Source organism: Loxodonta africana, chromosome 13, assembly GCF_030014295.1.
Source record: "Loxodonta africana isolate mLoxAfr1 chromosome 13, mLoxAfr1.hap2, whole genome shotgun sequence".
Taxonomy (NCBI): domain Eukaryota; kingdom Metazoa; phylum Chordata; class Mammalia; order Proboscidea; family Elephantidae; genus Loxodonta; species Loxodonta africana.
The window spans coordinates 35,685,830-35,709,520 of record NC_087354.1 but is presented as its reverse complement, the minus strand read 5'-3'; positions in this window follow the sequence as shown (position 1 = coordinate 35,709,520).

Genomic DNA, 23,691 nt, shown 5'->3' with positions numbered 1-23,691 from the left:
CAGTAGATTAGAATTCCAATTGCTCCATGTTCTACCAAATAGTTGGTATTTCCATTTTTTTTCGTTTTAGCCATTCTGGTGTGTGGGGATTAGGATCACATTGTGACTTTTTATTAGAATTTCTCTGATAACTAGTAAAGTTTTGTCCTTTTTTGTATGTTGTCCATATAAAAATCTTATATAGAGCATTCAAGTATTTGCTTATCTTTCTATTAATCTTTTTTTTTTTTCCTTTAGGGATCATTCTTTATATATTCTAGAACCAAGTTTGTAGTAGGATGTATGTATTGCAAATAACTTCTCCTACCACATGAATTCACGCTTGTAGCTTGTCATGAACTTTCAAATTCAAAAACATGCCTTTTACAAGAACAGGCAAACGTATAGAGATAAAAGTTTATCAGGGGTGACCAGGGGCAGGAGGGAGGGAGTAAAGGGGTGGTATTGCATATGGAAACTGAGTTTGAGTTTACAGTGATGGAAAAATCACATTGATTAAGGGTAGGGTTGCATAGGCGATTAATGTAATTGCTGTCAATAGCTTGTACACCGGTACAACTTGTTCAGCTTGCAAAAATTGTGGGGTATGTTTACAACAACAACAAAAGCGAGCAGCTGCTGAGGCAAAATAATAGTACTCAGTTGATGAGATATATTCTTTTATTATACTTTTCTCTATTTTCTCATTTGTTTTTACACAACGTTACAGTTAAAATCAAAGATGATAAAACATTTGCATGATGAAAGTGGATAACAATGTCTTTCCCACCCATTGTGTCCATCTGAAGTTTAAATGAGGAACTATATGCCACTAGCAGATGCCCAGCCTTACTTGGCACTCAGGAAATATTTCACTTCTCCCACTCCTCTGGCTCACGGTCTTCTCCCCTCGTTTATTTGCTCTTTTCTCTTTCCAGCTAGTTGCATGTGACCACCAGCCTTCCTGACTCCATCATTCTGTTTTCCATACCAATGTTATTGTAATCTTGGGCTCTTGGGAAGTGGTGAAAGGTACACACTGTCCCTGCCATCGTGAAGGGGACAACCCAGTGCAGGTGGGAGGGGCAGTGGGGAAATGCGGCCAAGAGAAAGGACAGACCACCCTCCAGGAACCATACTGGACTTTAGAGAGCTTTTTTGGCTGCTGTTCACATGGCCAACATCTAGATACCAGAGTGCCCTTGGGCTCGGTGCTTCGTCCTCTCTCTCTATTGACACCCTCTCTCTGGGATGCCTCTGTGGGTCCACAGCCATCTGTCTGTAGCTGAGGATGCGATATTTACACTTCCAGCTATTTCAACTCCTCCTGGGTCCAGACTCATACTCAAATGTCAGCTTAAATCTCTGTATCGGCCTCTTCATGTATAAAATGTGCATATAATGGTACATTCCTCATATGGCTACCATGCAGAACAAATACCTTAAGAAAGGAGAAGCACAAGAGCACCTGGCACCAGTGCATGTACTCAGTAAGTGTTAACTGTTAGTATTGTTACCTGACATCTCCACATGGATGTCTAACAGCTATGCCACGTCATGAAGGCCATGAAGAAAATTCTTTGTTCCAACCCCATTCCACCCTTATCAATGAATTTCTCAAGGCTTCAGTGATAGGACTGTGTGTTTTCCCACATAATGGACATAGTTAGGAAAGGTTGGCCACGTCCTTCATAATAAGTTGCTCCAAAGTTCATATGGGTGACCATGGAGACAAGTTATAGCAAAATAATACAGAAAAAAAATAGAACCACTCTCAGCTGCTCATGATAGTACTCTTAGTCCAGAATATCTGGTAAGGGCTCTATTATGGACTGAATTGTGTAACCCCAAAGGTATGTTGAAATGCTAACCACTGTACCTGTAAATGTGACCTGAGTTGGATATAGGGGATTTTTAAAATTATGTTAATAAGGCCATACCAGTGTAGGGTGGGTCCTAAACCTAGTCCCTTCTGAGTTATAAAACGAGCAGAAACGGGGAGAGGAAGACAGTCAAAGGAACAGGTGCATGTGCAAGGCCAGGAACACAAAGGATGGCTGGAAGGTGCTAGAAGCTGAAGCAGACATGAGCCATGCCCTGAATTCAGACATGTAGCCTCCTGAAGTGTGAGAAAATAAATTTCTATTTTTTAAAGCCACCCAACTGTGTTATTTTTTTCTTATGGCAGCACTAGGTAACTAACACACATACCCGTGCTTGTAAATCCAGCCCAGTGTAAACTAGCGCTCTCCCCGCCTTGGGCTAGCCCACCTGAATCCCGCTATTTCCCTATCAGTGTCCTCCGCTTTCACTAGAGCTACAAGAGAGTTGGCTTCATGCTGATGCATAGAAATTCACTTTATTTTTTATTTTATATTTATGATTAGTATTAATTCCAATATTTTCTGTGGTTTTTAAATTTTTCTGTGGAGACATTGCTATAATCCATGAATAATAAGAGTTATACATTTTCTTTTTCTTTTTGTACTAGCTTGGACCTCCAGTGTTAAATATTTAATGGAAATGATGAGAGAAAGCATCCTTATCTTATTGCTAATTAATTTTAAAGAGAATGTCCCACATTTCACCAGGAACACTCATGCTAGTTGTAGTTTTCCACGTTCGGGAGCTCCTTGTCTGTTCCACGTTTGCTCAGTGTGATTGGATTTTATCACTGCCTTTTTACCATCTCTTGAGGTGAGCCTGTGTCTTTTCTTCCTTAACCTACACATTTGGTGAATTAAATTATTAAATCTCTAATGTTTACTCAAGCTTGTATGCTGATGATAAACCCCCTCGATCGTGGCGTGTTACATGGTTTACACTTTGCTGGATTTCTTTGCCGGCGTATTATGGAGGTTTCTGCATCTCAGTTATTTAGTGTGCTCACCCTGTAACTCTTCTCATACCTTCCTTTTCTAATTCGGTATCAATATTGAAGTATCCTTAGGGATCAAGTTGGGGAGCATCTCATAGTTTTCTCTTCTTTGTTGACTATGTACCAGATGGAAATGATCTGTTTTGTACACGTTGCTGGAACCTGTCTGAAAGTGATCTACCAAACCCAAAACCGGTTGGCCGTTGAGTTGATTCCATCTTTGTAGGCAGATCTTGAACTACTGACCCATTTGGTGTAGTCTATTAAAGGCCTCTTCTGGTGCTAATTTACTCAGAAAAATTTCCACTGCATGTTTTAGGCTGCTAGGATTTCATCTTTAAAAATTATGTGGTTATCACTGTTTTCAGCCTCATCCAGGCCAATTAATCAATCCCAGATTTTCCATTTTCCCAAAGTGAGAATGTGTATCTACTCCAGGTACCAATTGCCTTATCTAAGACTTATTTGCAAAGAAAGATACAACCCACCCTCCTTGAGTCCATAATGTGAGGTTACATTATGGAAGCTGCTAGAAGCTAAAGTAGACATGAGCCATGCCCTGAATTCAGACATGTGGCCTCCTGAACTGTGAGAAAATACAACTGTGAGTAGTTGTTATTTTTTGTTAATTTTTTTCTTTTACATCCTCTGTAATTAGTCTTTTTGTTAAAATTTTTTCATTTACTTTTTTTTTGTCATTTCCCACCTATCTAGCAGTTTTAGGAAACCCGGTGGAGTAGTGGTTAAGAGCTACAGCTCCTAACTAAAAGGTAGGCAGTTCGAATCTACTGGGCACTACTTGGAAACCCTATAGGGCAGTTCTACTCTGTCCTTTAGGGTCCCTATGAGTCAGAATGGACCAGACGACAAGTTTTTGGTTCTAGCAGTTTTAAAGTTGAGCGTTTCAGGTTCAGGTCTTTAATCTAGCTGAGACTGACTCTGGGTGCAGTGAGGTGCCCAGTTACATCTGTGCATCAAGAGGAGCCTATAGAACTAGGAGGCGAGGAGGCGACAGTTGGGCGGTTGTAGGGGAGGGGACAGCAGGGCTGCTCAGAGAGGGGCGCCCTGGGGAGGCGCGAGATCCCTGGCTGCCCCACCACAAGCGCATGCGTAGCAGGATGGAGCTGGCTTCATGAGCCTTTTGTGACAGACAGTCCCAGCCCACCAGCCCCGCCAGGACCTCAGACCCTCCAGGCTGGCAGGTCCCACCAGAGCTAGGGGAAGCCTAAGGCCATAGAGGGTGAGACCCAGGGTACATACCTGAGCCTGATGACAGTGCTTATGCTGGGATAGCAGGGAAGAGCAGGCATCTGGGGACTTGGGTCCAGACAGTGGACACAGAAGGGTGGGAACTTGTGGTGGAGGCCTTCGAGATGCCCTTCCGAGAGGAGAAGGCAAAGCCACAGAGGCTGCACTGCCTGGTCCCCGCTCCTGTCCCCCCTCCCCGGTTCCCAGGCTGGACTTACCGCCTACGCTGCTCTCAGAGTGCTCCCCAGGGGCAGCACCCCTAGTTTGTGGAGCAAGGGAGCCCACTCTGATCTAGGCTAGGGAATTTGTTTCTTGTGCTCTCAGATATTGTCAAAATTAATTCCATTCTCTAATAATGATTTGCCACCAAGAGCATATTCCCAAGCATTTCCAAGAGATTGGAAAAAGTTTCCGAAGTCATGTCTAGCGCCATGTTATGCAGTGACTACAGTATTAACACAGTGTATTTACCCACATAGTTCCCACGTTTTCTGCTTTCCTTAAATACGGTTGAAATTCCAAGTCTATCACCTGAAGCTCTTCCTTTAGTGTTTCATTTAGAAGTCTGGTGGTGACGAATTCTCTTAGTTTTCCTTCCCTAAGAATGGCATTATTTTTTCTTTACTCCTGAATATAATGATTGGATATAGAAATCTGGGGTAATGTTTCTGATCTTTCAGTGTTGAAAAAATGTTCTTTCCAAACTTTTGGGCTCTGTGGTTTCTGATAATGACTAAAGAGTCATTGAGATTATTTTTCCCATGTGAAATGTATTGTTTTCTCTCTAGCTTCTTCCTGGATATTTTCTTAATCTTTGTTATTCTGCAGTTGATTATGATTACTGTATTTTTGTGCAAGTAATGCACATGTTATAGAAATTTTTTGCCAACTGAGCCCTCCCCCTCCCAGGTACTCTTATAAGAACAGCACCTAATTTTTTTTTTTTACAAGTTGATGTAAAAAAGTAGCATCGCATGCTTGCAAATATACCAGGTGGGCGGGGGGAGGGGCAGTGTGTGGCTTGCAAAAGCACGACGCAATATTTGCGTAAAAACCTGGTATTTTCCCATGGAACTCTTCAGGTTTAAACTGTTGGAGTTTGCTGAGCTTCTGAATCTGTACGTTTATGTCTTTCACCAAATTTGGAAAGTGTTCACCCAGTATTTCTTCAAATAGGTTTTTCTACAGCACACGTTTTCTCCACTGCTTCCGGAGTTCCAATAAATATATAGGCTTTTTCTCTGAATCTTGAGGCTCTGTCCATTTTTTCCATACTTTTTCTCTCTTTTCAGAATGGATATTTTCTTTTCAACTCATTTAGTTTTTTTCTCTGTCATCACCATTCTGCTGTTGAAACTATCAAATGAATTTTTTTATTTCTACCATTGTATTTTTAACATGTAAAATTTTCATTTGCAAATAGCATCTATTTATCTCTGCATTTATTTAAAAAAAAGTGTCCCTGTTATTTCTTGGAGCATAATTAGAAAAGATTATAAAATTTGATCTTACGATTTCGACACTGAAAGTCTTGCTTAAATTTTATGCAAAAGGTAGTTTTTTGTTTCGGGTTTTTTTTTTTTTTAGCATTCAGTTGACCCAGTTACGTTCAGGCTGCAAGTTCTGTCCCAACTTGTGTATTCTGTGGCTCAAATGTTAGTTCAATTTTTGAAGCCTTTGCGGTGAGATTCAGGTCTAATCTATGTGAGTGCCACTCAGTCTGGACCCTTGATGGTATCCTAACCCATAGTGCATCTCTTAAAGGATTTGATATGCTTCTTAGGATCAGGGCGATGCATATGCATCTGGGGGGTGAACCAGGAGTTCATAACAAGTTTATAGAATCTCTTTCTTGCGCTGCCTCCTTTCTTTATTTCTCTGCTGCTCTCTGAGTCTGAGGGAGTGCTTTCCTGGCCCACTGGCAGGAATGCTGGGGCTTTAATCTCTTCATTCTGTCCTGCACATAAGTGACTGGTTCTGCCTATGGGGCTAAAGCACTCCACAACCAGCCAAAAGGTTGGCAGTTTGAACCTCTCAGGAAGCGCCTCAGAAGACAAGCCTGGCGATTTGCTTTTGAAAAGTAACACCTTTTGAGGCAGAATTGACTAGACACCAACTCACAAGAGACAGAAAAAAAACGTAATGGAGATTCCTCTACACTCTTTGGCCCTTACATTCTCTGGTCAGAGAGGTGGATTCTCCTGTGCTAGAGATTTACATGTCTGCCCACCTGCCTACCTGCCCACCTCTCTCCTTTACGGACCCTCCTTCCCATTTGGTATGAGAGAAGCCTTGTCTTGGAGCTGTTTCTGTCCACAACTGGTGTGCAGTTAGGGGATCTGGGTTGATTTAATTTCAGCCTCCGGGATGTTCATAATTTATGTTCTGATTCTTCCACTCCCGCCCCCACCTACCTTCAACAATTTCCTTTGCAGAGGCCTGAGATAGCGTCCCATGCATTTGTCCAGATACTTAGTTGGCAAATACCAGCATAGCCCACCCGGGGAAGTGCTGGTTGTGGTAAGGGGGGGAGGGACTACACTGAAGGAGCTGTAAGATCTCCCTTCCTTGTGTGAGCAGGATGGGGGTGTGCTGAGGACCGAATGCTGAATGTGCTGAGTCAAGGGGAGTTTAATGTAAAGTTGGGTCAAGCAGAGTTTGTTGGCATGGGGGAACTCTCTCCTAACAAGCATTTATTCCCATTTCCAGGGCTATGGAAATGGGTTTAATATGCTGCTGGGATTGCTCTCAGAAGCTTGGAAAAGGCAATGGCCTACATTCTATGAAATAGAAATGCCGGGACTGTTATGTCAGACGTTGGAAGATAGGGTAAAAGTCTCCAATATGTGGGCATGGCAGAGTTAGTTTAACAGAAGACCATTTCTCGGAGGTCCTGAAGGACACCCATTTCATCAAAACATTAAGAAATGCAGAGTTATGGGGGGCATCAGCAACACTGAGCTTACTGATATGTATCCTCTGTAGGGCTCACTGGGTGCCACAAACAGTTAAGTGCTCAACTACTAGCTGAAAGTTTGGTAGTTTGAACCCATCCTGAGGCACCGTGGAAGACAAGCGTGGCTATCTGCTTCTAAAAGGTCACAGTCTTGAAAACCCTACTGAGCAGTTCTACACCGCACACGTGGGCTTGTCTTGAGATGGAAATGACAGCACAGCAGCTAACGACAGCAGTTCTCTGTAGGCTCAGGTTGTTAGTGGGAGCTGGGCTGCCTAGTAGCAATGCAAATCATGGGATCCCCCAGTGCACCAGGGCCCAGGCGGAAGAACCTAACTGTCAGAACCAAGCTGGGTGTGATTACCGTAATGGTCAGTAGGTCAGAGTATTAGTTATCTATTGGGGCATAACACATTATCCCCAAACTTAGCGGGTGTGAGATAAATGGAAAAATATTCAAATCATATGGATAAATTTGGAACTAGGCGAAGATTTTGGTGTCACTCAACATAGTTTTAAGGTGAAGGAATAAACTAGAAAAGTAAAATAACTAGTACAAGTATTAAAAGAGATTTTGAAAATAATGATGATATAATTGCATACCTGAATAAAAGACAAATATATCAAGATTAATAGTTTCTCTCCAGTGTAGACATAAGGGTTTAAACTTGACAAGGGTGGGAAGGGCTGACTGTTCTCTTTCCCCTAGTACTTGACTGTACCAGACTGTGTCCAAAACTATAAAATATTTAGGAAAACATTGTTTTGACCAGAACAACAAAGGACATATATGAAGAAAAGTAATGTATTAAAGTACATAAAATGAAACCTGAATATATGCAAAAAACATGCCATATTTCCAAATGGAAAGTCTTGTCAGTTAAATGGAGGTCCCCAAAACTAATACATAAATGAAATGTATTTCCAGTGAGAAAATTAAGATAGTTGTTTTTGAATTGTATAGAGTAATCATAAGCTACAAATAGTGCAGTAGAGAACAAAGAATGTTGTTGTTCTTCGGAGCCTTGGAGCTGATTTTTGACTCATAGCGACCCCATATGACTGCCCCGTAGGGTTTTCTAGGCTGTAATATTTATGGGAGCAGACCGCCAGGTCTTTCTGCCTCAGAGCCACTGGGTGGGTTCGACCTGCCGACCTTTCTTTCAATTAGCAGTCAAGCGCTTAACCACTGCAACACCAGGGCTCCATTACCAAAGAATAGACAACAAAAACATGAAATAGCAGAATAGTAACAGGTGTCCACCTCATCAAGTCACAGAACAAATCATATTACATAGCACAGAAACTGACAAGCAGACCACTGAAATAGAAAATCTACTAAGAAATCACAATAACCATTCATACAAAGGTGGTATTTCAAGAAAATTATATTTATTTAATAAATGACTCTGACTCAACTGGTTGTTCTGGGGGACAAAGCTTGCAAAATTGATACACAAATCAAAGATTTGGAAAATTATGTGAAATGTAGACACGAGGCTTCATAACAATTTCCATTTTACACAAGAAGGATAAAAGTTAAGCACTTGAAAAATGAGCAGTGAATTCAAACAGATCATTCAGAGCAAATCCACATGCCCAATAAACATAATACCAATAAACACTGGTAGTTAAGAAGATATCAAAGTCCCAGTGAAAGTGGCACAATTTAAAAATCAACACCATCTATAGCTGGCTGGGCTGTGGGGAGAAGGATACCCTGAGACATGGCTGGAAAGGTGCATTATGACAGCCTTTAGGGGAAGGACATGGCCATGGCTCTGTACTTTTAACATTCTTTGAACTGGAAATCTCACTCTGTGGAGTCTACTCCACAGAAACAAATCCTGTAGTATACAAAGGATGTTTATTATTGATGCTGAGAAAACATTGACTCTCCATTGGTGGTGGAACGATAGAGAATGTATGGTAAAGCTACATCATCAATAACATAGGGAGTCACTACAATGAAAGAGCTGTAGTAGTTGAGTAGGAGAAATCTCTGTGAACTATTATTGAAGTTTACTGAAAAAATCAAGGTGCAGAGAAGTCTATATAAAATGAGCACATTTAGGTAAAACAATAGCAATTGTTTGAATATGCTTGAATACCTGTTTACATGTATGTGTGTGTATGAATGAACAGACAAGGATACACGTATGTCTGCATGGGCTTGTTTAAGCAGGGATAAGATAGACTACTTACCACATTGTCGAAATGAATTACCTTGGATTCACTTGTGGGAAAGGACAGGGGGAGGAGAGCCAGAACATGCAGGAAGAGTGGACTTAAAAAGCATGGATCATAATGTTTTTCCATTTTAGTAGTGTTATGTATGAGATGAACAAATCTGTCTTGAAAGAAGCCAGAATGTTCCTTAGAAGCAAGGATGGCTTTGGACATGTTATCAGAAGGGACCAGTACCTGGAGAAGGACACCATGCTTGGTAAAGCAGAGGTCCAGTGAAAAAGAGGAAGACCCTCAATGAGATTGACTGCCACAGTGGCTGCAACAGTGGGCTCAAACATAGCAACTATTATCAGGATTGCCCAGGACCAGGCAGTGTTTTGTTGTGTTCTGCATAGGGTTGATGGGAGTCAGAGCCAACTCGACAGCACCAAACAACATGTATAAGTCTAGATAAAGTGTACTGTAATTGTTATCATCTATTTAAATTATTTGTGTAACTTAGAAGACAGAAAAATATAGAGTTAGTGCCATATCTAATGACTTACAGAGAGTCTAGACAGAATGTCAAGTGAAAGAAGGGGCGACAGCAATGTGGGTAGAGTATGATCAAGTTTCCATAAAAGCAAACACCCCAGCAGATCTACTTGTGTACCTGTGACTGTGTATATGTGTCCCAGTAGAGAAATGTAGTGAAGGATACACGTGTCTATTAACATTGGATACCTTGGGGGAGCAGGAACAGAATATACATGAGGGTGGGACTCTGCTTGTAACTCTTTCATTATACCCATTTGTATACTTAGACACATAATAAAAATGAATTTCATAGCTTTGGAAATTAATAAATGACATAGATATATATTTTAAATACGTGAAAATTCTCTGTAACAAAGATTTTAATCACTGAAAGGAGAGCATACCACAGACAGTAATAATTATGATCAGTGGATTTCTTGCGTGTTCTTGAAGCCAATGTGCTCTTCTGGTGTCTGTAACTGGAAATGACCAAAAATAACTTTGGGACATCAGTCATCTCTTGCAAACACATGTCTACAGCTTAATGAAGGAGACTGGACACCATGTACAATTCACTAGGTAACTCATGCGCCTCTAGAAGATTCTCTTTCCCGGATATGCTGTCACCACCTCCTCCCCACCTTGATACACTGGATAACCCACCCTTGTGCATTCTAGGCCCTTTTCAGGACTGAGCATTGATGACGTCAACTGAGAAGATAGCTTTTAAGAAGAAAGAATTTGATCAAAACATTTCAGAAAGCAGTACCTCCCCAACCAGCCTCTCCCTAACCTGGGAATGCCAACCCCTCCCACTCTGATACTGTAATTGTTATCATCTATTTAAATTATTTGTGTAACTTAGAAGACAGAAAAATATAGAGTTAGTGCCATATCTAATGACTTACAGAGAGTTACAGAATTCTCTCTGAGAATCTCTGATGTTCCTTTTGAAATCCTTAGGAGACTGCAGAATTCACCTGGCCCGAAAGCCTTCACTGCCCTCTACCTCTGACACTGTCCCACGCGGGAGGTGTTTCTGTGACTCTGAGAAATACACACAGGACAGCCTGTGGATGGAGGTACCCATCCTAGAGGCCCTGCTCTCCCTTCCTGTGTCCCTGAAGGTTTCCCTGTGACAGTAAAGGTCTCATCTTCCAGGAAGATGGATACGCCCCTGTTATGTCCAGACCTGGGACGTGATGCTATGCCTGAGATTTGGGCTTTTCTGTCCACTATTGAGTCTGGGCCTGAATTTGCCCCTTCCCACCCTCACCTCTGATTACCTGTGTTCTTGCTGTTCTTTCTGGGTTTAGAAGCCTGCCCTCTCTTTTGCTTCTTTCATCTCAGTCGACCTTTTTCTTCAGTTCTTTAACCCCAGGACAGGTCAGGTTAGACCACAGAAAAAATATTAGCACGTTTCGCTGACATGTCAAAAACCTGAAAGAACAGCTTGATTTAGAGGAGAGGAAAAAGTTCCAAAGCCCTACCCCTTTCCCTAGGAGATGCTGTACAGGAAATATCCTGCAAGCACTGGACCAACTCTTATCCAGAAACAGATAACACCCAGGGGGAGTTTTCTACACCACCTCCCACTTACATTCCCCTACCGAGGCAACAACGATGCATCCTAATCATAAACCCAAATTCACCCTGTAAGGGCAGAAGACATGGCTGGGGCGAGCTCATTTTCCTTCACCCCGCCCTTCTCTCCTCCTGCCAAGTCCTGCTTCTTTCCCTGCCTGTAGACTGCTGGAAAGGGACCCAGATTCCTTGGTTTACGGCTTTATGTTCACTGCTCACCTGCAGGCAGGTTTCCCCACAGCCTGCCTTCTCTCTGATTCCTTCTCCTGCAACGAACTCAGTGACACCCCGTCATCATCACACCTCCATTAGAGCTGTCTTGCAGGGTCCCCTCTCAGCCTCCCAAGTCCCACTGAAATCCCATTTCCCTTTCCCTACTTACACTGTGCTCATCTTCAGTGTCCCAAGGCCTCAACATCTAGATGAGGCCTCTCCTCTCCTCTTCTGGGCCAGGGGAGCCTCTGAGGGGACCTAGTGTCTGCCATCAGCTATCTGGGGCTTCTTCCATCCAGATCCCCCTAGGGCTGGAGCTCTCTGTGCGCTCAGAGTGGGAGGGTGGGGGCACAGGGGAAAGGAGGCAAGGATCTTCCAAGAGAGCTGGGTTAAACTAACCTGAATGGAGGTCTCTCCTGAAAGGCCCACATTTCCAGCCCAAAGGCTCTGCTCCTCTTAGTCCCAGGGTGCTAGCGGGTCTTCGTGCGCTTCCCCCTCTGGCCTTGGTGCTCCGCCTGCACCCTCTGCAGCCTGACCTCCTGCCTCTGCAGCCTCTCCAGCTGGTGCCTCAGCCTATTCAGCTCCTCTCTCTGCTTCTCCAGCTGCTCCTCCAGTCGCCTGCACACAGCTGTCTTCTCCCTCACCTCCTTCTTCTTGGCCGCCATCAGGCAGCATCTGGCCAACTGGTGGCAACGTCGGGGCCTGCGCTGGACTGAGGGTGGCAGCCGCCTCTCCAGTAGCTCTTCAAAGGGACTGAGGGTGGCAGCCACCTCTTCAGCAGCTCTTCAAAGAAGACGCGACAGCCGAAGCCCTGTCTTACCCATTCTCTGCGTGGGCCACCAGGGCCTCCAGGGACTCAAACACGCGGCAGCAGGCCAAGCAGCGGAAGCCACGCTCACAGGTCACCAGCCGCTCCGGGGTGGCTGCACGGGGGCTCTCCCCAAGATCCTCCCCTCGGAAGCTGGGCTCCGGGATACCAGTCTGGGGCCCCTCCTGCCAGGGCTCCAGGGTGCTGACCAGAAACTCAGTGTTGGCCAGACTGGGGGCAGAGCCGATGGTGCTCTCCTCAGAGAGCTCGCCCTCAAAGACCTGGGGCATCTTGCCCACAGGGGCAAAGGAGGTTTTTGTCTGCCAGGCAACCGCCACCCCTTTGACCATGCACACCTTGGTGAAATATGCGCACCTGACCCATCGCTTCTCTGGAGCAGCCCCGTAGCTGGAGAACTGAGAGGTCTGCTCGGTGTAAGATGAGGGAAAAGACCTCTCTGATGGTCGTGGAATCTTCCTAGGCCTGGAGCCTGGGCTCTTTGCTTGGGGTGTTGTTGACTCTTGGGCATTTTCCTCTTGGATAGAGACCTCTGAGAATAGAGAGTTAATTTACTTGAGCTTTCAGGTTCCTTATCCTCATCGATGGGCCCAAAGATTTGGTGATAGGGACCCCTGGAGGCCTCTCCATCACCACAGCCTCCATCTCTGCAGACCCCATGGTTTCTTTCTTCTTCCCCAGAGACCCACCATCCTTTGGGGGCACTGTTGTGAAAGACAAAGTCTCCACTGGAAAGTGGCTTTATGTTTCTTTTATTTTTTAAAAAAGTTATTTTTGTTTAATTCCACATATGTAGAATTCCAGTGAATTTGTTCCTTTGTAAGTTACAAATGACCTCATTCCCCTGAAGCTTCGTAATAAATGTGTGACTTGAAGTTTTCTATTAGGGTGATTTTCTTAGTAAATTTGGAGTGTAAAGACTCGAGAGCAATGCTCACCTCTTTTCAACGAAAAGCTTTTTATAGAGAAGTTTTACTTAAAGAGAAGAATGTGTGTATTTAGTTAAGACTCTTACATGTATACCTCTTCCTTGTACCCTTCTTAACCAAGCCACAGTAGAAGATGGAAATTGCTTTTCTCGGAATAGAAGCCCATGTCCTTAGTAGATGAGATGAGGCAGAAAGAGACGTCCATATCTCAGAACCTTGATGCCAGAAACCTCAGATGGACAACACACAACCACCTCACCTGGGTGTGTCTGAGTGGGTTGTACATGTCAACCTAAAGGTCTATGTATGGTTCTGAATATATGGGAAGGACTGGAAGCTCAGGATGCAGAAAGAGATGGAGCTAGGTCGTGTGTGTTGCATGGAGGGAAAGCTCCAGAGAGAGATAAGATGGAGAGGAGGAACCTGCCAGGAGTGTGTTAGAGGGATACAGAGAGCAAGGAGGGAAGAGAAAGCAGGGCTCAGCCACCAAAGAGCAGAATGGGGTAGCAACAGAGAAGACAAAGGGGGTGAGGCACACTAGTTGGAGAAAGGATGGAGAACAAGGAATGATAGCAGAAACTGAGGTTAGCTATAGTTGGAATTTTAGAATTCTTTCCTGCCAGACTTTGAAAACATCATGCTGAGTGAAAGAAGTTAGTCACAAAAGGACAAATACTGTATGAAATAAGCAAATATATAGAAACCGCTATGAGTTGGAATTGACTTGACGGCACTGGGTTTTTGGGTGGGATAGAAACCAAAGATTATTGGTGGTTGCCAGGGGTAGGAGGGAGGGGGAAGGGGAATTTTTTCCTTTGGGAACATTGAGGTTATGTTAATGGCTGTAGAATGCTGTGGAAGGGAATAGTGAGAATGGTTACATGACTTGAAGAATATAATGAGTATCAGCAGCTCAAACATTAGAAACTATTGAGTTAGTATGTTTTATGTATATTTTTACCACAATTAAAAGAAAATAAAACTTTACGATTAAAAAAAAAGAGAGATGTATCGTATAGCTGTCTTTGCTTTGAAGAATTGTTAAGTCCTTGGGAAAAGATGGACAGGAGACCTTGGAGGAGAAGAGAAATCCCCAGAGCTAGAGGGGCAGGGCCTTCCGGGACCTTCTTCTGCCTGAGTCCAGGCTGAGGGCTGTGGTAGCTCATAGTGACTGGGAACTCTGGATGAATGTGCAGTACTGTGCTCCATCACACTACCCACTCCCAAAACCTCCTGATAAATTTTATGTATTTTTTAAATTCACATGGTATGTTAATTCAGTCTTATTAAAAAATTTAGTACATGCCCCCATAACCACTCTTATCCCTGGTCCTGTACCCACTGCCCCAGTTGCCCGCCTCCTTCCTTTCCAGTATCAAAGCAGGAGCTCCGTTACATATCTGACTTGTCTGCTACTGTTCTGGAAAGCCCCTCAGATCACCGTAGAATTCTATGGTTCACTCAAGTATTTATTCCTTCATTTATTGCTTCATATTACAAATTCTTATTGTCTACTAATTGACAGAAAGTTTTTTCAAGTAAAAGCCTCCTGTGATCCCTTGTGGTCGTTGTTTCCAGGGGGAATCAAACCACTTGCTGCCCAGCAACCATCACACAGACTGAATTTTCCTCCCGTCATTACCTCGGGCCTTAGAGAAAGGCCTCTTCCTCACGTATTGCCGCTCCATCCTGGCTGGGTGAAGATGAACCACAAAGGATGGTCACTGGCAAGATGTTTCTCCTCCTCCCACGTAGAGATGATGTCTCAAACTCACACAAGTTGGGGACCTTGATTTAGGTCGAACCATTTGTTTTTTGGTGTCCAAAGTCGCTCTCCCACAGGAGACCTCAGACCGACAACCTCTCCAAAAAGCAGTTGGGATCTGAGTGAGCACCAAGGCTTCCAGTAACCCTTGTGTGACATCATCGCTGACGTCACTCAGTTCCGAGGGCCCAGTTTGAACCTAAATGTGGCACCAAGAAAAAATATGGCAACTGTTGTGGCAGGAGCTAGGAGATTGGAGGGAGGGAAATCATGTCTTAAAAATGAATTGAAACTTTCACTCAAAGAGGTTCTCATCCCTAGGGAAGGAAACTGTGAGTTGAGGGAATAGCAGAGTGTGATGAGCCATCGTTTCTACTAAACCTCTCCTCTGGCCCTGAATCACATCTCTCCAGCCCTGGAAACACAACGTCCACTCTGAACACCTCTCAGGTCTCTTTTGCCTCTTAGGCTTCACACAGGCTGTTCCCTCTGACTACTAGATGTTCTCTCCCTTCCTGTTGAGTGGGTCCTCCTCCATGGTTCCCAGTCTGTGCTCCTGCTTTATATATTCAGAGCACCATCAATCCTCCATCATAGCACTGGGTCATGGGAGATGCTCATTTTCAAATTCGTGTCTTTCAAATGGATTGTAAATAACTTGGGGACAAAGATGGGGTCTGCCTCATATTTGGCAATCCCAGAAAGCAGGACAGTACCTAACCCATAAAAAAAAAAAAAAAAAAAAAAATTTTTTTTTTTTTTTTTAACCCATAGGAGACACTTAATGTACATGTGTTGATTAAATGAATGAAACTCCCCCAAAAGACTCACCCTTTGTAGGCATCCAGCGCATAATGGAGTTTTTGGTCTGTTGCCTGAAGGTACCATCACTCAGTGCTGAAGTCTATCCCACTGTCTCTTGACCTCCTGACTCTAAGCCCCAGGAAATGTTACTGTGAAGCTCCTTGGCCTGTCCACATGCTTCTCTCTTGGAGCCACTAAAAAGGGTAGGATTATAGCATCACAGAAAAGCACTGAGACTCAGGACCTCCATGGCCATCTTGCCTTGGAGGCTTAGGAGAGCCCTCAGGGAAAGGTCCACTGTCTTCTGCTTGATCTGGATCTCTGCTTTTGTCCGGGAGTCATTTAGAAAAGGAACAAGCAAATTGTTGAAACATTTTAAGGCAGAGCTTGGGAAGTTATGGTTGGTAGGCAGAGGATAGCCTGAGCATTTGAAGGAAAACGAAAGCTGTCAACATGGGAGCAGAGAGCGCTCGTTTTGTGGGACTACAGAGAGTAGACAAGTGGTTGGAAACATAAAAAAAAAAAAAATCTCCTAACCATTGGCTCATATTTCCAAATTTAGGTCAAGCATCACTTCCTGATGGAAGCCTTTCCAACCCTACACCTGGTAGAATTTCCCACCCCTGCTCTGTACCCTGTTGTCCTTAGGAAACACTTCTGCCACAACTCAAAACAGACTTGGTTGCAGTTGTGAGGGTTCCAAGAATGGCCACACATTCTCCTCTCTCTGTATCCTTGCATTCTTATATGACTTTGCATCTCCCATCGTCAAGAGCAAGAGTCTTCCCCCAGTCCTTGAATTGGGACTGATCTGTGATTGCTTTGGTCTTTGGGACAGTACCAAGACTAATAGAAGCAGAGAATTCAAATGAGCAGACACACTGTGGCTTGTCGTCTTAGCATAAACCAAACCTATTACCATCGAGTATATTCTAACTCATAGTGACCCTGAAGGACAGAGTAGAACTACCCCATAGGGTTTCCAAGGCTGTGATCTTTACAGAAGGACACTGCCACGTCTGTCCTCCTCAGAGCGGCTGGTGAATCCGAACTGATGACCTTTCCTTTAGCAACTGAGCCCTTAACCACTGCACCACCAGGGCTCCTCCTTGCCCCCTGGCTGCTCTTCAAACCCTGAGAACCCATGGGAACAGCCCAGGCCAGCCTGCTGAATGACAAGAGACCATTAGAGAGAAAATCCAGCTGAGAAGATTTCAGACCCCCTGTCTGCCAGCTGACATGGTGGCTGATTCCAGATACACAAGGGAGCCCAGCCGAGAGTGGCTGAGTCTGCCCCAGACCTGAAGAACCCCAAACTGCCAACCCGCAAAACTGTGAGCTAAGTAACTGGTTGTTGTTTTAAGGCACTTCGTTTTTGGGTCATTTGTTACACAGCAATCGATAACTGATAGATTTGTTAAGTGGGCTGTTTCTCTCACCAGACTGCAAGGAATCTTTTCTTAATCATTTATGTATCAACAGTATCTGGCATAGGGTTCCTTCATGTAGCATTAGACAGTAGATATTTCTTCATTTACATAATTTTAAAGTTTCTGTCATATTTTAATTTTGTTTTATAAATAAGATATGGCTGGACTTGAAAGTGTAAGCTGAGCATACTTATTTTTTCTAAGATATTAATCCCTTTTTCTTGCTTTAACTCATACATGTAGACATAATTCCAATATTATACTTCATATTTACTGTTTTATCTTTTTATTATTCTACCTTTCCTGTTTCTTTTTTTTATTGGAATGATCAAATTTTTCTTACTTTCTTTTTCCTTCTAGTGATTTGAAAGCTGTATTTCCAACTCCTATTCTTTAATAGTAACCATGAGATCTTCTAACATGTATATTTGGTATATTGTATCGAGTTCATATCTCAGTTCTCCTCTCAGTCAGCATGTTGCTGGCTGCCATCGAGTTGATTCCAACTAGTGGTGAACTTAGGTACAACAGAACTAGACGTTGCCAGGTCCTGGGTCATCCTCACAACTGCCAGCAATTTAGGTTCTATCGTTATGGCTAATGTGCCAATCCATCTCCCCAAGGGTCTCCCACACCCTTGTTGGCCTTCTACTTCACCAGCCATGATATCCTCCTCTAGGACTGATTGATCCCACCTGATGACATGCCCAAAGCAAGAGAATTGGACAGTATTCTCTTGTGATCTGTAAGGGTTTAATTGACTAATTTTCAGAAGTAAATCTCCAGGCCTTTCTTCCTAGTCTGTCTTAGTCTTGAAGCTCCACTGAAACCTGTCCACCATGGATAACCCTGCTGGTATTTAAAATTCTGGTGGCCTAGATTCCAGCATCACAGCAACCTGCAAACCACCACAGTACAGCAAACTGAGAGACTGGTGGTGAACCAAACAGGATGTTGTTGTTGTTAGGTGTCATCAGGTCAGTTACAATTTATCGTGACCCTGTATACAGCAGAACAAAACACTGCCCAGTCCTGTGCCATCCTCACAGTCGTTATTATGCTAGAGCCCAGTGTTGCAGCCACTGTGTTAATCCATCTCATTGAGCGTCTTCCTCTTTTTCACTCTCTGCTTTTCCAAGCATAATGGTCTGTCCTGATAACATGTCCAAAGTACGTGAGACAAAGACTCGCCATTCGTGCTTCTAAGGAGTATTCTGGCTGTACTTCTTCCAAGACAGATTTGTTTGTTTTTCTGGCTGTCCATGGTATATTCAGTATTGTTCACCAACACCATAATTCAAAGGCAGCAATTTTTCTTTGATTTTCCTTATTCGTTGTCCAGTGTTCACATGCATATGAGGTGGTTGAAAATTGCATGGCTTGGGTCAGGCACACCTTAGCCCTCAAGGTGACACCTTTGCTTGTCAACACTTTAAAGTGTTCTTGCAGCAGATTTGCAATACATTGTTTGATTTCTTGATTGTTGCTTCCATGAGTGATGGTGGAACCAAGTAAAATGAAATCCTTGATAACTTCAGTCTTTTGTCCATTTGTCATGATGTTGTTTATTCATCCAGTTGTGAGGATTTTTGTTTTCCTCATGTTGACGTGAAATCCATACTGAAGGCTGTAGTCTTTGCTGTTCATCAGTAAGTGCTTCAAGTCCTCTTCACTTTCAGCAGGGTTGAGTGATCTGCATATGGTAGGTAGTTAAAGAATCTTTTTCTAAACTTAATGCCATGTTCTTCTTCATATAGTGCAGCTTTTTGGATTATTCGTTCAGCATACAGATTGAGTAAGTATGATGAAAGGATACAGTGCTAACACACACTTTTCCTAATTTTAAACCACACAGTATCCCCTTGTTCTGTCTGAAGACTGCCTCTTGTTCTATACATAGATTTTGAATGAGCACAATTAAGTATTCTAGAATTGCCATTCTTCAAAGTGTTCTCCATAATTGATGATTCACACAGTTGAATGCCTTTTCATAGTCAATAAAACACAGGGAAACATCTTACTGGTATTCTCTCCTTTCAGCCAAGACCCATCAGACTTCAGCAATGATATTCCTGATTCTATATCCTCTTCTGAATCCGACTTGAATTTCTGGCAGTTCTGTATCAATGTACTGTTGCAACTGCTTTTTAAAGATCTTCAGCAAAATTTTACTCTCTTTTGATATTAATGATATTGTTTGATAATTTCCGCATTTTGTTAAATCACCTTTCTTTGGAATGAGCACAAATATGGATCTCTTCCAGTCACTTGGCCAAATTTCTCGGCATAGACGACTGAGCACCTCCAGCGCTGCATCTGTTTGTTGAAACATCTCAATTGGTGTTCGGTCAATTCTTGGAGCCTTGTTTTTTGCCAAGGCCTTCAGTGCAGCTTGGACTTCTTCCTTCAGCACCATCAGTTCTTGATCATATACTGCCTCCTGAGATGGCTGAACATCGACCCATTTTTTCTGTGCAGTGACTCTGTGTGTTCTTTCCATCTTATTCTGATGCTTCCTGTGTTGTTCAATATTTTGCCCATAGAATCCTTCACTATTGCAACTTGAGGCTTGAATTTTTCCTTCAGTTCTTTTAGCTTGAGAAATGCCAAGTGTGTTCTTCCCTTTTGTTTTTCTAACTCCAGGTCTTTGCACTTGTGAATATAATATTTTGTCTTCTATAGCTGCCCTTTGAAATCTTCTGTTCAGCTCTTTTACTTCATCATTTCTGCCATTTGCTTTAGCAACTTTACGTTCAAGAGCAAGTTTCAAAATATCTTTTGACATCCAGTTTGGTCTTTTCTTCTGCATAAGAGCTGTATTTTAGGGGACCATCATTTTTAAAACTCCCAAGTTAATTAGTAGTGCTGTATTTTCAGCAGTCAAATTTCATTTAGATTTAAGAACATGTTTAGCCATTTCATTTCTCACTTTTGTTACTTGTACCCACACTTTCCTTCTGGGCCCAATTTCTTCATTACAGGAGCATACTTCTTTAGTGGTTCTTCCGGTGATGATCTGTTAGTAATAAACACTCTCAATCTTTTTCTGAAAATGTTTTTCATCCTCACTGTAGAATTATAGTTTTACTGTCTTCCATTGTTTCTGTTAAGAGCTCAGTGATAAGTCTAATAGTTACTCATTTGAGAAAAAAATTATATTTTTATTTTCTCTGGTTGATTTAAAGATTTCCTTTTTGATGTTGGTTTTCTGCAGTATGCTATGACATGTTAGGTGTTTTATTTTGTTGCTGTTGTTTTTTTTTTTGTTTTTGTTTTTCTTCCTTAATTATTTTTAATTAAACCTCTGCTTGGGATTCAAAGGGATTTGTATCTGTAGCTTGATGTTTTTCATTAGTTTTTTAAAGTTCTCAGCCATTTTCTCTTCAAATATATCTTCTCTATTCTCCCTCCTTTCCTTCTGGGACTTCAATTACGCATATGTTAGCATTTCTTCCTATGTCCTTTATGTTTTTATCTGCTGTGCTGTGCTTTCTATCCTTGTCTCTCCAGGCTTCATTTTGGATATTTTTTCCAGACCTTATTCTAAGACAGTAATTCTGCCTTCAGTTAGTTGTGTCTAACCTACTGTTAATCTCACCTGTTGAGGTTTATTATCTTGATTGTTTTTTGCAGGCTAGAATTTCTATTTTGTTCTATTTTATAGTTTCGAGTTCTCTGCAGAAATTCTCAGTCTTATTTTTTATCTTCTTGGACATAACTAGTATGGTTATTTGAAAGTCCATATCTTATAATAGCAATACCTGAACCCCTGTGAGCCTGTTTCCCCTGTCTATTGTTTTTGCTGTATTTTGTTCATGTCGCCTTGTCTCCTGGCCTGGGTGCCATCCTCCCCTGGATCATGGCCCAGTAATTCTGCTGTATCTTCTTAACAATCTGAAGTCTCGAACAGGTTTTTATGTTTTGGTTTTAATATTTTGCCCAGTGTTTGTACTTTTCCTCAGCAAGAATATTTGTCTGAATATCCTAGCTCGCCATTACCAGAGACTCATCTATGTATTTTTTCAAAATTGTTTTAATTTATCCACCATTTCTCTGTAACATAACAGAAATAACATGCATGTCAACTCAGCCTGAACCACGTTGGTAACTGTGTTGTCAGAACCCCGCTTTCCCAATTCTCTGTAACAATTGCGTTGGGGTCAGTTCTGACTCATGGACTCCTGATGTGTGACAGAGGAGAACTGAGTTCCATAGGATTTTCTTGGCTGTAATCTTTACAGAAGCAGATTGCCAAGGCTTTCTTCTGTGATGCCAGTGGGTGGGTTCAAACTGCTAACCTTTTGATTAATAGTTGAGTGCAAACCATTTGCACCACCCAGGGACAAATTCTCTCTGCAAGGAATGTATATTAGTTTTAGAGTCAGTAAAATGTTATTTATTAAATTGGAGACACAATTATTTTACAAATAACCCCTTTCACAATCCTTAGGATGAAGACTCAGGGACTCTTTCTTCCATAAGAACAAAGAAAGAATTGTAGTTCATCTGCATTATATCTAGCTTTTATTGATTAATTACTGTGTCCCCAGCACATGGTACCTTAGATGCATTAAATTATCGTCCTGACAATCCCGTAAGGTAGACATAATTGTTAGATGCATTTTACAGCTGAGAAAACTGAGGTTAGACAATTATTAATGACAGAACTGGGTTTCAAACTAGGCAGTCTGTTACAGAGCCCACTCTCTTAGTACACCATACAGACACAGACACAGACACACACACACTAATGTGTGATGTTGATTTAAAAAAAAAAAGAACTCTTCAAATTAAAACAGGATCCTTCTGAGCCTCACTAAATTAAAAGTAAATGGAGATTGTGTGTATGTGACAACATTAGTTGGTAAGGTATTCTGTGTGTGTTAAAGAAGTCTACAAAATTCCACAAGTATTGGCAAGGATGTGGAGGAAATTAAACTCTCATACACTACTGGTGGGGATGTAAAATGTCACAACCACTTTGGAAAATAGTTTGACAGTTCACTAAACAGTTAAGCATGCACCAACTATTCGGTCCACCCATTCCACTGCTAGATAGTTACCCAAAAGGAAGGAAACCACGTCCCCAAAAATACTTGCACAGGAGTGTGTATTATTATTGTTAGTTGCCGTCGAGTTGATTCCGACTCATGGTGGCCCCCCGTGTTATAAAGTAGAACTGCCCCGTAGGTTTTGCTTGGCTGTAATCTTAATGGAAGCAGATTGTCAGGCCTTTCTTCTGTGGTACCACTGGCTGGATGCGAACAGCCAACTTTTAGGTTAGTGGTTGAGCACAAGCCATTTGCATCACAGCAGCTCTATTTATTTATACCCCCAAACTGGAAACAACCCAGATGTCCATTAGCAGGTGAATCTTGGTGTATTCATACAGTTGGATGCTAATCAGCTATAAATAAGGAATAAGCTATTGATACACACAGTAGCATGATAGAATCTCAAAATAATTTTGATGGTGAAAGAAGCCAGATTAAAAAAAAAAGAGAGAGAGTACATATTGGATGGTTTCATTTATACAAAATTCTAGATAATGCAAACTAATCCATAGTGATGGAAAGCAGACCAGTGGTTGTGTGGGGATGATGAGGGTGCACGAGGTGTGGAGGGTAACTAAGGGAGGATGAATACAAAATCCACAAGGAAACTTTATGTGATAATTTAAATTTTTCTTTTTTCGATTGTGGTGATGATTTCATGTATGTGTACAAGTCAAAACTCATTTAATTGTACATTTTAAAATGTGCAGCTTGTTCAGTGTTAATTATACCTCAATAAAGCTGTAGACATTTAAAATAAATAAACAACAAGTAGATAAGTATGTGTTTTGGGTGAAAACCTAATCCATGCCGTCGAGGCGATTCTGACTCATAGTGACCCTGTAGGACAGAGTAGAACTGCCTCATAGGGTTTCTAAGGAGTGGCTGGTGGATTCGAACTGCTGATCTTTTGGCTAGCAGCCGAGCTCTTAACCACTTTGCCACCAGGGCTATGTATTTGATCAGGTGTCTTTGAATACCATGAAAATGCACATTTACAAAGATCTCTAACATGCTTTTTTAGCTTCATTACTTTAATTCTTAAATAAATCTGTCACACTTCTCTTTATCTAGTATCTATACTTCTGGTTTAACTATGCAGGTATACTCTTAAAATCGTTTTAAATCATACAGTTGACTGTAATGAAGAAAACCACTTGTGATTCTTTAAAAAAGTCTTACTGTATGTTTCATGAATATTTTGTATGCCCTTCAAAAATAGCATCCTAACACTAATACCATCTTAATATGGATATTTTCCTCACACAAAAATAAAGCTTCTTTTCCTTACTGCTTGGTTCTCTAGGTAGCTTCCAAAC